This window comes from Mustela lutreola, chromosome 5 (assembly GCF_030435805.1).
Source record: "Mustela lutreola isolate mMusLut2 chromosome 5, mMusLut2.pri, whole genome shotgun sequence".
In the NCBI taxonomy this organism is placed as follows: domain Eukaryota; kingdom Metazoa; phylum Chordata; class Mammalia; order Carnivora; family Mustelidae; genus Mustela; species Mustela lutreola.
The window spans coordinates 75977248-75987112 of record NC_081294.1 but is presented as its reverse complement, the minus strand read 5'-3'; the positions used below and the strand labels follow the sequence as shown (position 1 = coordinate 75987112).

General features: G+C 40.1%; 1 protein-coding gene across 5 annotated transcripts in view; it reads left to right on the top strand.

The window, feature by feature from the left end:
• Window positions 1–9865, top strand: part of KLHL3 (kelch like family member 3) — a 312385-nt gene that overhangs the window by 72272 nt on the left and 230248 nt on the right. The gene's annotated exons all lie outside the window — the stretch shown is intronic.

The window sequence follows — 9865 nt, the reverse complement described above, 5'->3', positions numbered from 1 at the left end:
TTAAGATTCTCTCTCTCTTTCCCTCTGACCCTCTTCCCTGTGCACTCTCTCAAATAAATAAGTCTTAAAAAGTTTTTTTTTACAGCTTTATTGTGGTTTGTCAACATACAATAAATTGCGCATATTAAAGTGTATAATTTTTTTTAAAGAGTTTATTTATTTGATGACGGAGATCACAAGTTCGCAGAGAGGCAGGCGTGGGTGGGGGGAAGCAGGCTCCCTGCTGAGCAGGAAGACTGACTCGGGGCTTGATCCTAGGACCCTGGGATCATGACCTGAGCCAAAGGCAGAGGCTTAACCCATTGAGCCTCCCAGGCACCCCTCAAGTGTATAATTTGATAAGTTTTGACATGTGTATGTACTTATGAGGCCATTACCACAATCAAGATAACCAACACATCCATTCCTCCCAGAAGTGTTCTCATGGCCCTATGGAATAGCTCTCTTCTATCCTCCCACACTTGTCTTCAAACAACCACAGATTTGTTTTCTCCCTAGAGATTAATTTGCATTCTCTAGAGTTCTACGTAAGTGACATATGCAGTATGTACTTCATTTTCATTTGGAGGGGGAGTGTCTGGCTTTTTTGCATTGAGCATAATTATTTGGAGTTATCCATGTAGCTCATTCTGTTTTACTCCACAATAGTATCCCATTATATAAAATACCATGGTTTATTTATTTATTTGCCTGTCAGTGGACCTTGAATGGCTCTGGTTTTTGGCTATTGTACAGAAAGCCATTAGGAGCCTTCATGTACAAGTCTTCATGCAGATATATGCTTTTATTTCAAGCAGGTAAACCCCTAGGAATGGAGTAACTGGATCAAAAGGTAGGTGTCTTTTTAACTTGTAAGAACACTGTCAAAGTGTTTTGTAAAGTGGTTGTGTTCTTTCTGATTCTGTAGGCATCTTAGGAGGATTCAGTTCCTTCACATCTTCATCAACTCCTGGTTTGTATCAGTCTTTTCAGCCATTCTGATAAGATGTGTAGTAGTTAGTGTCTTGTGATTTTCATTTAGATTTCCCTAGTGACTAATGATGCCTGAGCAACTTTTTTTGTGCTTATTTGCCATCTGTATGTCTTTTTTGGTGAAATGTTTTTTCAGTTATTTGCCCATTTAAAAAATTGGGTTGTTTTCTTGTTACTGAGTTTTGAGAGTTCTTTATGTATTTTGGACACTAGTCTTTTTTTTTTTTTTTTTTTTTTTTTTTTAAGATTTTATTTATTTGACAGAGAGGGAGCACAAGTCGAGGTGGGGCAGAGGCAGAGGGAGGGACAGACGCCCAGATGAGCAGGGAGCCTGATTCAGAGCTTGATCCTAGGACCCTGGCATCATGACCTGATTCAAAGGCACATGCTTAACCAACTGAGACACCCAGGCGCTCCTTGGACACAAGTCATATATCAGATATATGCTTGAAAAATATTTTGTCCCTGTTTGGCTTGTCTTTTCATTCTCTAATCAGTGTCTTTCAAGAGCAAAAGTTTTACATTTTGATGAGGTCCATTTTTTCAATTTCCTCTTTAAAGGACTATACTTTTGGTGTTGTATCTGAGAAATCTTTGTGTGACCCAAGGCTGCAATGTTTTTTGCCCTATGTTTTCTTCTGTAAGTTTTGTAACTTTATTTTTCTCCTCATTTAATTGCACTTTGCTTTATTGTGCTTCATAGTGCATTTTCAAGCAAGTATATTGGTTTTTTCTTTTTTCGTTTTATGACTTTAAACTATATATATAGGTTTATGATCCATTTGAGCTTTTATATTGTATGAGGTATGAATGAAAAAAAACCCTTTTTTCATATGGATATCCAGTTGTTCAGCTCTTTGTTGAAGAATACTTTGTATATGATTTTTCAGATTTAAACAAATCTCTATTAGCCTGGATCTTTCCATTTTATAGGTAAGCAAACAGGCTTGGAGAATTGAAGTGACTTGTGCAAGGCCACATAGCTCATTTGTGTTAGATCCTGGCCTTGAACTCATGTCTTCCAAATCCCAGTCCATTACTTTGTTCACTGTATCATCTTTTCATTTTATCCTTTTCAAGTACCTTGTTCTTGAATATTATCTTTCTGTCTAGTTTTTAGAAGGAAGAGCTGAGGTCTAAAAGAGGACCATCACTTTAGAGACAATATTGTGAGGTCTCTCACTTCTTGGACCTTATCATCTGTTATTCTCCCCTCACTTCCACTGCTTCAGTCTCCCTGCTATTCCTTGAATCCACCAGGCTCTCTCCTGCCTCAGGGCCCTTGAACTTATTGTACCTTCTCCCTCGACTCTCTTCTTTCAGTTGTCCTCATGTCTTGTTTCTCCTTCAAGTGTTGACTCAGCTTCACCTCAGGGAAACCCACCTGAACCACACATTTAAAATTTAAAGCCCTTCCTCCAACCATCCACATCCCCCTTCCCCTCAGTATTCTGTAGTCAGGCTGTGAAGCCTGGGGTGATGAGATTTCCTGTGAGAACGATAGAAGGCTGTGGCTGAGTGAAGCTGGAAAGTATTTTTCTGCATGACCAGTGTTGAGGAAGGATACTGAAAGGAATTTGAAATCATCTCATGTTTTTCTCCTATCATCTCTAGGAATTTAGAGTTTTCCATAGATTTTTCAGCCTAACTCTGATCTGTGGGCTGGGCCTTATGCATGTAAATTTATAGAAGAGCAATCTCTTTAGGGCTTATATTGGTGTCAGAGATTTTAATATTGCAGCTATTTGTTTAGTCCCTTCTTGAGCCAGACACTGTACATACATTATCTTTAATTCTCACAACCGTCTTTCAGGGCAGGGATTACTCTCTCTCTTATGGATATAACTTTAGGGCCACAGATGTTAATGAAGCTTGGCTGCTTTCACACAGCTTGTATCTGGTAGGGCCACAATTCAAGCCCAAGACTGGATGGCTCAAAACCTCCGCTTTCCCCACTATGCTTGGATAATGTGTTTCTCTTTCCCACCTATGTCTCCCCACCTACAATCAATCTTGTGAGGTAACTACTGAAACACGGGGCTACAGAGGAAATGCTATTCCAGTGTCATCTCTACATCTTTTCCAGAAAGGAGGACAGTGGGAATCCCTTTCTATAGAGGGCAGAACTGAGGCACAGAGGGGTTAACATGCTTAGGGCTGCAAAATAAGCCCATGGAAGAGTTAAGATCAAAGTCCCAGGACTCCTGGGTTCCAGGGACATTGTTTTATAATCCATGTCCCACCATGGCAATTTCATTGTTGGTCTTAATGTATGAGCAAGTGGATGCATCTTGTGGCCTCTCAGAGGGCTGAGTAAGACCTAAGACCTTTGAGCTCTTATCCTCTGTTGCTCTGTGAAGGAACTGAGGTTCCTCTACACAGTATTGTAGGTCTAGGCTCTACTGAATTATTGAATTTTAAGATATATCCCAGATTAATTCTTCCAAGCTAGATGGGTGGCATTTTTGTTAGACTCCAAAATTAGGTACAATACCTGTTTCTGAGAGCTCCTGGTGGAAGCTCTTCTGGGAGCAACTCTGAAATCTTGGTTTTGTACTTCTTTTCTGAATTTCTGGAAATCAGAGAGGGAGGGGTGTTCTTTAGAAGACATATGGGTAAGGTGGTGGTGTCTGAAAATTCTCAGGAAGTGTCCCATGGTTATAGCAGGCATTATTTAGCTGATGCATGTCTTTTTCTCAGAGCTTGTGATGCTACTGCTGAGGTTCTTCATCCGTCTGGGATGCCTGAGAGTGTGCTTATTCTGCATAGTAAGATGAGTGGGTATGATTTAGACACACATTCCCCTGGAAGATTTGCACATGAACAAAATGGCGGGGCCTCATGGTACAGCAGACAGAGCTATGAATCAGTGCCAGTCAGGGATGCTAGGCTTCAGCTACAGATTTGCAAATTTCCCAATTTGTATAGTGTTTGTCAGTGATCATGTACCTCCTGGGTTTCCTAGGGGAGCTAGGGAACTAGAGTCTGATGAAAAGGCATAGTCCCACTCTGCCTTTTTCTAAACACATCACGATGTTGTAATTTTCTGGCAACTTACAGTACCCCCTCAAAAAGTGCATTCCTCAAGAGCAAGGATTTGGTCTGACTGTTCTCTTCATCGCCAGCGTCTAGCAGGGAACTTGGCCGTACTTAGTAAATGATGATTGAATGATGAATGGAGGAGGATGGGATTTTAGATTAGATCAGTGAGGATTTACCACAGTGTAACTTCAGGCAACTTGCTTAAGTAACACTTTCCTCACTTGTAAACTGAAGTAACATTATCGACCCATAAGAATGTTTTTAGGATTATGTGAGTTAATGAGTAAAGAGACAAGATGAGTGACAGATGGCCCTTTGGACTCTGTGATTCAGTAACACAGCTTAGAACATAAAATTATGAAACCGTTGAGGGCATAACCAGCCTCATCTCTCTCTGGCTAAGTCCTAGTCATCTTTTAGATCTCAGTTTAAAAATTATTTTCTTGGGGCGCCTGGGTGGCTCAGTGGGTTAAAGCCTCTGCCTTTGGCTTGGGTCATGATCCCAGGGTCCTGGGATCAAGCCCCACATCGAGCCCCGCATCGGGCTCTCTGCTCTGCAGGGAGCCTGCTTCCTCCTCTCTCTCTGCCTGCCGCTCTGCCTAGTTTCTCTCTGTCAAATAAATAAAATAAAATAAATTATTTTCTTTTCTGCCCCCCCATTTTATTTTATTTTATTTTATTTCTTTTCAGTGTTCCAGCATACATTGTTTATGCACCACACCCAGTGATCCATGTAATATATGCCCTCCACAATACCCACCACCAGGCTCACCAACACCACACCTCCCTTCCCTCCAAAACCCTCAGTTAGTTTCTCAGAGTCTCACAGTCTCTTTTTCTGGCTTTTTGTTTTTATTAAGGAAGTTTGATTTCTTTCTTTGGTCAAAGGTTTAATATATTTTATTTTTTTCAGACTCATTGCTTGCAGTTTGAGACAAATACAGTTTGTTTTTCTCTGCCAACTATAACTTTCTTTTTTAAATGTTATGTTAGTCACCATAAAATACATCGTTAGTTTTTGGTATAGTGTTCCATGAGTCATCGTTTGCCTATAACACCCAGGGCCCCTAACAGTACGTGCCCTCCTTAATACCCATCATGGGGCTCACCCATCCCCCATCTCCCTCCCCACTAAAACCCTCAGTTTGATTCCTGGAGTCCATAGTCTCTCATGGTTCATCTTCCCCTCTGAATTGCCCCCCTTCATTTTTCCCTTCCTTCTCCTGATGTCCTCCATGCTGTTTCTTATGTTCCACAAGTAAGTGAAATCTTATGATAATTGCTTTTCTCTGCTCAACTTATTTCACTCGGCATAAACTCCTGTAGTCCCATCCATGTTGATGCAAAAGTTGGATATCCATCTTTTCTGATGGCTAATATTTCATTTTAATTACAGACCACATCTTCTTTACCATTTGTCTGTTGAAGGGCATCTCAGCTCTTTCCACGTTTGGCTATTATGCACTTTGCTGCTGTGAACACTGGGGTTCGTGTGCCTCTTCTTTTCACTACATCTGTATCTTTGGGGTAAATACCTAGTAGTGCAATTGCTGGGTCATAGTGTAGCTCTGTTTTTAACTTTTTAGGAACCTCTACCCTGTTTTCCAAAGTGGCTGTACCAGCTTACATTCGCACAAACAATGTAAGAGTGTTCTCCTTTCTCCACAACCTCTCCAACATTTGTTGCTTCTTGCCTTGTCAATTTTTCCCATTCTAACTGGTGTAAAGTTGTATCTTATACCAGTTAAAAATTATTTCTTCCAAGAATATTCCTTTATCTTCCTTCTGTCTGCATTCTCCCCAAGTGACATTAGTTTTTTCTGCTAAATGCCTTTATAATATTCTATTTTTTCTGTTACAGTACTTGCCATAATTTACTTTTTAAAAAAGTATGGCCTCGGTATTACTCAACCATTGAAAGGAAAGAAATCTTGCCATTTGCAATGATGTGGATATAACAAGAGGGTATTATGCTAAGCAAAATAAATCAGAGAAAGGTAAATATCATATGATTTCACTTATATGTTTTAAGAAGAAAAACAGATGAACATAGGGCAAGGGAAGGAAAAATAAAATAAGAGATGAAAACAGGGAGGCAAACCACAGGGGATTCTTAACTATAGGAAACAGGCTGGGGTGGGGGCGGTGGGAGGATGGGGTGATGGGCACGAAGGAGGGCATGTGATGTAATGAGCACTGGATGTCATATGCAACTGAAAAATCACTGAATTCTTCCACTGAAAATAATAATACACTCTATGTTAACTAACTTGAATTTAAATAAGACATTTTTAAAAAAGTATCATCTCTGATAGATTGCCACGAAGGGGGGGGGATTATGTCAGTCTTTTTTTTTAAAGATTTTATTTATTTATTTGACAGAGAGAGATCACAAGTAGGCAGAGAGGTCCGCAGAGAGAGAGAGAAAGGAGGAAGCAGGCTCCCTGCTGAGCAGAGAGCCTGATGCAGGGCTCGATCCCAGGACACCAGGATCATGAGCTGAGCCGAAGGCAGCGGCTTAACCCACTGAGCCACCCAGGCACCCGGGATTATGTCAGTCTTGATCACTATTATATTTACTGACATAGTAGTAGATGCTTGTTAAATATTTATTGAATAAGTAATGCATTTTGTAGATGAGGAACCTGAAGCATAGGAAGAATAAATGATTTGTATAAACCTTGAGTTTATACAAATTGTCACTTGACTTCTGGTACCACAGCTGCCTCATTGTCAGGAACTTTGGATTCTTAGGGTTTTTTGTTTGTTTTGTGTTTTTGTTTTCTGTTTGTTTGTTTTACTCTTTTTCTCTCCAGTTTGAAAAATTACTAAAATAATACATGTTTCTTGTAGAATATTTAGAAAATATGGATGAGCTAATAAGCAAAAAGAATGGGAGAGGAAGAGAGGTTAGAAGGCAAGATGAGACAAGGAAAAAGAAGTAGGGATAGTCACTCCAAAGTCCTGTCACCTGGGCATAAATACTGTTAACATTTTGGAATCTTTCAGACATTGTTCTAGGTGCTGTGCAGGAATGTGCACGTGTTTGTGCACATGTGCACACGCACACATAGGTTTGTCTATGTTTTTAAATTGAGAAACTTCACAGAAAGTAGAAATGTGTAAAAGTTGAAATACCAGGAGATGGTTCTCTTGTAACAGCGGGAATCAAAGACTTCTTCTGTAGAAAACCAGAAAGCATCTTCTGGGATCCCAGGAATGAGAAGACTGCCTCCAAATGAATAACTCCGTAACTTTTGTTTGTTTGTTTTTCTATGTCCCCTTAATGGAGAAGAAGAATCTGACTCACTGAAAAAGACAAAGTTCTGTCCTGCCTTGGTCTTTTATACTTTTAATTTTTAGTTTTTTTTTTTATTATCTTCAGTTAGCCACCATACAGTACACCATTATTTTTGATATAGTGCTCAATGATTCATTAGCGATGTATAACATCCAGTGTTCACCACAACACGTGCCCTCCTTAATACCCATTACCCAGCCACTTTATCCCCCAAACCCCCTCCCATCTGAAACCCTCAGTTTGTTTCCCAGAGTCCAGAGTGTGTCATGGTTTGGCTCCCTCTCTGATTTCTTCCCATTCAGTTTTCCCTTCATTCCCCTATTGTCCTTCTTGCTTTTTCCTGTGTTCCACATATGAGTGAAACCATATGATAATTGTCTTTCTCTGCTTGACGTATTTCACTTATCATCATCCCCTCCAGTTCCATCCATGTCGATGCAAATGGTGGGTATTCATCCTTTGTGATGGCTGAGTAATATTCTATTGTATATATGTACCCCATCTTCTTTATCCATTCATCTGTTGAAGGGCATCTTGGCTCTTCCACAGTTTGGCTCTTGTGGACCTTGCTTCTATGAACATTGGTGTGCATGTGGCCCTTCTTTTCACTACATCTTTATCTTTGGGATAAATACCTAGTAGTGCAATTCCTGGGTCATAAGGCAGCTCTACTTTTAACTTTTTGAGGAACCTCCATACTGTTTTCCAAAGTGGCTGTACCAGCTTGCATTCCCACTGTCAGTGTAAGAGGGTTCTTCTTTCTCCACATCCTTGCCAGCATTTGTTGTTTCCTGCCTTGTTAATTTTTGCCATTTTAACTGGTGTAAGGTGGTATCTCAGTGTGGTTTTGATTTGAATTTTCATGATGGCTAATGATGTTGAACATTTTTTCATGTGTCTGATAGCCATTTGTATATCTTCATTGGAGAAGTGTTTGTTCATGTTTGCTGCCCATTTTTTGACTTGATTATTTATTTTTTGCATGTTGAGTTTGAGAAGTTCTTTATTGATCTTGGATACCAGTCTTTTATCTGTAATGTCATTTGCAAATATCTTCTTCCATTCCATGGGTTGCCGCTTGGTTTTGATGACTGTTTCCTTTGTTGTGCAGAAGGTTTTTATCTTTAAAAATTTTATTTTTATTTTTTTATAAATTTTTTTATTTTTAAATTTTTTTATAGTGTATTATTAGCCCCAGGGGTACTGGTTTGTGAATCAACAGGTTTACACCCTCCACAGCTCTCACCACAGCACATACCCTCCCCAGTGTCCATAACCCCACCACCCTCTCCCTACACCCCTCCCCCCACCCCTCCCTCAGTTTGTTTTGTGACATTAAGAGTCTCTTTTGGTTTGTCTACCTCCTGATCCCATCTTGTTTCATTTATTCTTTTCCTACTCCCCTAACGTCCCCCCCGCCCCGTTGCATCTCCACTTCCTCATATCAGGGAGATCATATGATAGTTGTCGTTCTCCGACTGACTTATTTCACTAAGCATAATACCCTCTAGTTCCATCCAGGTCGTCGCAAATGGCAAGATTTCATTTCGTTTGATGGCTGCATAGTATTCCAGTGTGTGTGTGTGTGTGTGTGTGTGTGTGTGTGTGTTACCACATCTTCTTTATCCATTCATCTGTTAATGGACATTTAGGTTCTTTCCATAGTTTGGCTGTTGTAGACATTGCTGCTATAAACATTTTGGTGCATGTGCCCCTTTGGATCACTACGTTTGTATCTTTAGGGTAAATACCCAGTAGTGCAATTGCTGGGTCATAAGGTAGCTCTATTTTCCACTTTTTGAGGAACCTCCATGTTGTTTTCCAGAGTGGTTGCACCAGCTTGCATTCCCACCAACAGTATAGGAGGGTTCGCCTTTCTCTGCATCCTCGCCAGCATCTGTCATTTCCTGACTTGTTAATTTTAGCCATTCTGACTGGTGTGAGGTGGTATCTCACTGTGGTTTTGATTTGTATTTCCCTGATGCCAAGTGATGTGGAGCACTTTTTCATGTGTTTGTTGGCCATCTGGGTGTCTTCTTTGCAGAAATGTCTGTTCATTTCCTCGGCCCATTTCTTGATTGGATTATTTATTCTTTGAGTGTTGAGTTTGCTAAGTTCTTTATAGATTTTGGATACTAGCCCTTTATCTGATATGTCATTTGCAAATCTCTTCTTCCATTCTGTCAGTTGTATTTTGGTTTTGTTAACTGTTTCATTTGCTGTGCAAAAGTTTTAATCTTGATGAAGTCCCAATGGTTCATTTTTGCCCTTGCTTCCCTTGTCTTTGGTGATGTTTCTAGGAAGAAGTTGCTGCAGCTGAGGTCAAAGAGGTTGCTGCCTGTGTTCTCCTCTAGTATTTTGATGGATTCCTTTCTCACATTTAGTTCCTTCATCCATTTTGAGTCTAGAAGGTTTTTATCTTGATGAAGTCCCAGAAGTTCATTTTTGCTTTTGTTTCCCTCGCTTTTGGAGATATGTCTTGAAAGAAGTTGTTGTGGCTGACTGAGGTCCAGTAACAGGTTACTACCTGTGTTCTCCTCTAGTGTTTTG